At 48.3% G+C, this 6,527-nt stretch overlaps 1 protein-coding gene and 1 non-coding gene across 2 annotated transcripts in view; both read right to left on the reverse strand.

Moving 5' to 3' along the window:
- Elf1 (E74 like ETS transcription factor 1) overlaps positions 1-6,491 on the reverse strand; it is a 96,630-nt gene extending 90,139 nt beyond the window's left edge. Inside the window, exon 1 of the mRNA XM_028878756.2 lies at positions 6,412-6,491. The gene's annotated coding sequence lies outside the window, so the exon portion shown is untranslated. The remainder of the gene's footprint in view (positions 1-6,411) is intronic.
- Trnae-uuc lies at positions 6,310-6,381 on the reverse strand. The gene has a single exon. It is a non-coding gene; the product is annotated as a tRNA-Glu (tRNA).
- Positions 6,492-6,527: the final 36 nt, after the last annotated feature.

Consider the following 6,527-nt stretch of genomic DNA (forward strand, 5'->3'; position numbering starts at 1 on the left):
CATTAGCTCATATTACCAGAAATTCATTTTCCTAGCAAAGTCAATTCCCTTGGCCCCAAATCCCAGAACTTCTCAAAATCTCCAGAAGATTCCCAGCATGAACTGTTCTCATGTAACTTGGCTTTCAGACAGTCAAATGCTTCCTGGACACTCACGGATGCCATGCACTGCTCCAGGTCTGGAGAGAAAGGAAAAGCAAGTCCAAGTCCCCAGTGCGGGGTCACCCTGCTGACAGTTCGGGGACAGGGCAAAGCCTAACTCCACAGGCAGGTGGTGGGGTTCCTCCAACAAGTGTGGGCTAGAAACCCCAGGGGCTGAGCCAGGTGGCCAGCAGGCAGGCAGCAGGACTCACAGAACTCTGACCTCACTCCCCGCTGACCCTATCTACTCTTGCAGCCCGGTTTCCTACTCCTATCCTATTGTACCCACACTTCAGCCGAAATGTGCTCGCGGCTGTTAACGTGCTCTGCTCCTGTCCGCTTCCTCCACATGCCTGGTCCCCCACCCCCTCTGAATCATGAGGGCCTAGCTATCTACGGTGCCCTTCCCAAGGGCTGCTTCCTCCACCGCCTCCCACAGACCCTGGTGGGAACCTTAGAGGCCTTTTCGGGGTTTAGTCTGAGCCTTCCTCACACTACACATTGTACTTACTCGATGACTTGACAACGTTCATGGATTACTTAAAGCATGTGCTGCATTTATTAGAACAACCTAGGAATACTTTTACTTATCAATTCTTTCATCGTTATTTTAAAGTAGGTAATGTCTAAATGGCAAGCATATGTAGAGATAAAATATTCCATAGGCTTCTTCTTCTTTTTTTTTTTTTTTTTAATAGTGTTGCCAGCATGTAACAACTTAGGAAATAAAGTATACAACTCCATGCTTTTCTGTATATTTACAGAGTTATGTGATCATCAATAAAATCTAGTTTTAGAGTCTTTCAGGTACCTTAAATATAACTGCATTAGGGGGTACCCTCTCTCTCCTGTCTCTCCTCCACTTCAGAGCAAGCTCTGATCTCTTCATAAAAACTGCCTACTGTGGGCGTTTCATACAAATGGAATTCACAACACAACAAAACAGGGCCTGGCTGGCCTAGAACCCACAGAGACCCGCCTGCCTCTAACTCACAAGTGCTAGGATTAAAGGCTTGTGTCACCACCACACGGGGCTGCAAAATGTGGTCTTTAATACCTCATTTTACAAGGCACCAGGCGTGGTGGTGCTCACCTTTAGTCCCAGCACTGGGAAGGCAGAGGCAGGCGGATCTCTGTGAGTTCGAGGTCAGCCTGGTCTACAGAGAGAGTTCTCAGCCTGGTCTACAGAGAGAGTTCTACGACAGCTAGGGCTACACAGAGAAACCCTGTCTTGAAAAACAGAACAACAAAAAAATAAAAAAAACCACTACCTAGTTTCTTTCACTTAGCATAATATGCTTGAACTCGTTCATATTTGGTATAGACCATCATGCTATGCCTTGGTACTGCCAGCTAGTGTTCCATTACACAGCTATGCACTAACATCTGATGGATCCTTGGGCCATTTGCTATGAACGCTTACATGCAAGTTGTAATTGAGGCATGTATTTTCACTTCTGGGGGCTCCTATATCTACTATTTTGGGGAACTGCCAAACTGTTCTAACTGACTGTACCATTGTACATGAGCATCAAGAGTGAGTGAGTGAACGTGGTTTCAACTCGGTGGTATAAACTGATCTCAGTATGCAATGTCCTCATCCTCACAGAACTACTACATGGATGAAATAAGATAAAATAAACTGTGGGGGACAGGGGTATGAGAGATGGCTCTGGGCTTAAGAGTGTGTGTTGCTCTCAAGAGGACCCAGGTTCAGTTCCTAGCACCCAGCGGTGACTTACAACCATCCTAACACCTGCTCCAAGGGAATTCCATGCCCTCTTCTGACCTCTGTGGACATGCAGCACCCTCGAGATACAAATGCATGCAGGCAGACAAGGTGCTCATACACATAAAACAATCTTGCTTAAAATTTTAAAAGGGGCCTGTGAAATGGCTGAAAGGCACCTGCTACCATGGTGACAACCCAAGTCTGATCCCACATGGTGGTCCACATGGTGAAGGAAGGGAAGTGAGTCCTATAAGTTGTCCTTTGAAGAGAGAGGGAGGGAGGGAGGGAGGGAGGAAGGGAGGGAGGGAGGGAGGGAGGGAGGGAGGGAGGGAGGGAGGGAGAAAATATGAATAAACATTTTTTTTTTAATTTTAAAAAGACAAATTAACCACAGTAAAAAGCAAACAAGGAAAAAAGAATGAACAAACAAGGTTAATTAACCAGAAGGTAACTGAAAAGAGAGAGTCTACCTAATGTGACCAGAAAAAAAAGACCTCTCTGAGAAAGCAAGGCGGACCTGAGATGTTGAGAGTTGGAAGCAGAAAAACAAGTTTTGTATGGTGATGGTGCATGCCTTTAATCCCAGCACTCTGGAGAGCTCTGAGTTCCAGGCCAGCCTGTTCTACAGAACGGGTTCCAGGACAGCCAAGGCTACACAGAGAAACCCTGTCTCAAAAAACCAAGGGAAAAAAAAAAGAAGAACGACAATTCAGAAGCACATTCAAGAATCAAGAAAGCCAATGGTAGCTGAAATGTAGTAAAATGGCAGAGGGGCAGGTGAAGAGGGAGGTCAGCCGAGGCCATGGGATAGTGGGAGGCCGCTGAATTCTCCTAACTCACTCACCCTGTCTCCTACTGTCTTGTGGGTGCATCAACACAGGTGTGCTCACCCTTCACTGAGCTTCCAGGCATCTGACTGCACCTGACAGTAGCAATGGTAAACAGACTGCTGGGGGAATTAGCTATGAGTGTCTAGAAAGAACGTTTCAGGCACCACTGGCGATAGCATTTGGTTTAAAAGACACAATTGCTGGGGAATATTATTTTAATAATATTACTTTTGTTACTTTTGTTTATGTTGCATTTATTTAATCTGTGAAGCTGTGTTACTGTGCCTGTCTAAAACACCTGATGGTCTAATAAAGAACTGGATGGTCAATAGCAGGACAGGAGAAAGGATAGGCAGGGCTGGCAGGCAGAGAGAATATATAGAAGGAGAAATCTGGGGAAAAAAAAGAAGTAGCCAGAGGGGCCAGCCAACTACACAACCAGCAACAGAGTAAGAAAGAAAGGTGTGCAGAAATAGAGAAAGGGAAAAGCTGGCAAGAAACAAGCCAAGCTAAGGCTGGGCGTTTATAATTAAGAATAAGCCTCCATGTGTGATTTATTTGGGAGCTGGGTGGTGGGCCCCCCCAAAGAGCAAAAAGACCCAAAGAACTAAGAGCTAAAGAACAAACAACAACACACAACCTAAAGCAAGAATCTTCACGGATTTTATGACTGTATCTTCCCAACTATTCAGGAATTATCAAGGTCTGGCAAAGGACACTCACTGTAAATCACTCTCATAATTTAAACCTATTTTTCATTCCAAGTCTAATTAATTGCTTTTCCATTTCATTAATTTGAAAATATTCAACTCCTAAACCTAAATCCTACAGGCACAAACTATTCTACATGCTCCTATATTGCTTGAGGCTTTTGAAGCAAGATTTCTTTTTTCACCTAACATAACTACAGTCAAGCTTTTCAAAGGGACAAAGCTGGGTGTGGCGGAACACATCTGCTAACCTGGGCTATGACAGAGAGAATCCATCTTAGAATAACACCACAAACCAAAGAGACAAAAATGTTTTTAAAACTTTCCTGATCTAAAGGTCACTTCTTGATGGGGGAAAAAAAAAAAAGAAGAAGAACCTGTAACCTAGTCAAAACGACCGAGTTTGAAATCCCTGCCTTTCCTCTTGGTCGGCCACCATCTCCCTCCAGGGATCATGCACCTGCCAACCAGACTTGCTGCTAGCCTCCTGGTCCTAGGCTCCCCCACACCTCAGACTTTATGACTTACATTACCCACTGGGAGAAATCCAACCAGTTCTTCAGGAACGGAGGCAAATGCTCTCCGTTCCTGCCCCTCCCTGAGCCGATCCTCCACCTCGCCTCCGTGCTCCAGGAGCAATTCCACAACTCAGAAGCTGCCTGACCATCCCACCTGGCCCAGAGCTAGCCAGAGGACGTCTGTATGTCAGGCAGGAGTACTGTCACCCTGCCTCGCCCCAGATATGCTAGTGTGCCTTCCTGCAATCCTTTACGATTCGGTTTATGATAGCATGCGTTTTAGTGCCTGCCAAGTCCTTGCAGAACTTAAACAAAACAGGGGTTTTCTTCCAAACCTGGAATGAAGTCTTTAGTGCCCGGTTCTTAATGATCCAACACATGAAAGTTTTAAAATGTTCTACTCCCGTTATCTATTCAAGATCTATCTAAACCCAGTGAAACGTGCTGTTGTGGAGAATCTAGAGGGCTGCAGGGACATTTAGAGCACTCACTGCTCTGCAGAGATGGGGTTCGATTCCCCAGCACTTCAGTTCCAGAGGATCTGACACACTCTCCTACCTCCCTAGGCACCAGGCACACATGGTGCACATGCAAGCAAAACATACATACACAAAAAAAATTCTTAATTAACCATTTTTTTTTAAAAATCTAGTCAGACCTGGTGCCACATACCTGTCATCTGAGCACTGAAGAGACAGGAAGATCAAGAGTTCAAGGTTATTCTCATCACCACAGAGATTCTGTGGCTACGCTGGGCAACATGAGAAGATGTTTCAACCTGCCCTCCTTACCCGAAGTCCCAGAAGAATCTAAGCTAGGCCTTGAGGCATGTGCCTGTAACCCCACTGCTTGAAAGGCAAAAGGAGAATCACCAATCCCAGGAGTCTGGGCTCCTAATAATGAATTCTAGGCCATCTTGAGCCACATGGCAAAACCATGCTTGATAATGACGATGAAGATAATAGAACGCAGAACTTAGGGCTCTAGAGCTGTAACACACCGACGGTCAAAGACCTCCATCCACACTGTCCCACAGCTAACCGCTGGAGCCAAAATGTAACTCTATCCCGCACTGCCCACAAACCTGAATCGCCTGAACATCAGGAAGCTCAAAACATCTGCGGGGGGGGGGGGGGGGGTAACCTTGACATGGGTAAACGCTTGACTAGTTAACAAGATTTTAAATGTTTGCTATCGGGGTGTTCTAGTCTTAATTTTTATGAGGAAGGGCTAATTAAGGATTAATCACACAGATCACATTAACAGTTATTTTCAAACTCAGCTGTGCCAGTGAAGGGTATAAAATATTCTGGGACCACACAAACAACCAAAACTTCTGCTTGGCAATGGCTCTGACCAGAAACGCATCCGCGGGAGTCAGTTTTTCCTTATTTGTGCCCAAAGGCCCAACAGACTAAACACCGCAGCTGCCCCAATTTTCTAATTTCAACTTGCATTTAAGATAACGCTTTTGTTTCGTTTACAGCTCTCGGGCTGCTGACACAGCTGGGCCCCTTCTTTGTAATAAACACAGGGCTTCTATATTTAAAAGTACAGTGCAACTTTGTTTTAACATCCCCTCCCCAGTCTCCGGGCTAATTTTCTGTCTTCCAAAGCTCCACCTCCACCCCATGATTTTTTTTTTTTTAATCAGTGACGCTCCAAAGAGCCTCCCGGAAAGTGGAGTCTGTTCTTTAAAGACATCTCATCACAGTGGCATTTCTCGTCTCCGCAGCTTTGTGGTGCGTTTGAAGAGGAAAAAAGGAGAGTGACAAGGAGGGAAGAGAGACTTTGTGCAATGGCCTCATCTTGAGGTCGGGGTGCTTAGCGGGGAAGCGGAGGACCCGGCTCGGGTGCACGCAGTGTAGGGGGGAATCCCAAGGCCGGGCAGGCGATAAGGAGCGGCGGGGGCCGGCGATAGGGAGCGGCGGGGGCCGGCGAGCCGAGGGGGGTCTGGAGTCACTGTTGACAGTAAGTGGAGCGCGGCGGGCGGGCACGCCCCGGCCGGCGGAGTCCGAAGGGGGCAGCCGAGCAGGGTGTGGGCCCAGGGGGCACCCGGGGGCGGGGGGTGGGGGGGAGATAAGGCGAGGCCCGAGTTAATCATCACCTCCCGATCGCCTGGAAAAGTACGGGCTGAGGGCGGGGAACAGCCTCGGGGACAGCGAGACTCCTCCCGCACCGACCCGGGCGCGGAGGGGGGGGGAAACCCGAGCGCAACTCGGCGCAAGCCAGCTGCCCGCCACCGCCCCACGATCGACTCCACGGTTCCTTCCCAAACTCACCCCACACCGACACACAAAGTTAGCCGGATCCCCCTAGAAAAGCTCATCCGTTCCTCCAAACTCCAACCAGGCAATAAATAAGAAAAAATCTACACTGTTCCCATACCGGGAGTCGAACCCGGGCCGCCTGGGTGAAAACCAGGAATCCTAACCGCTAGACCATATGGGAAGTGCTGCGAAGAGCACCGCCGTTACCCACCTGACTAGCGTCAGCCCCGCTGCTGCCGCCTCAGCCGCCGCCGTGCACGGCTCCCGCCCGGCGAAGCCGCCCCCCGCGGCCGCTGCGGTCCCACGCGCGGGGACGAGCCCGACGGA

This window comes from Peromyscus leucopus, chromosome 9 (assembly GCF_004664715.2).
Source record: "Peromyscus leucopus breed LL Stock chromosome 9, UCI_PerLeu_2.1, whole genome shotgun sequence".
Classification (NCBI taxonomy): Eukaryota; Metazoa; Chordata; class Mammalia; order Rodentia; family Cricetidae; genus Peromyscus; species Peromyscus leucopus.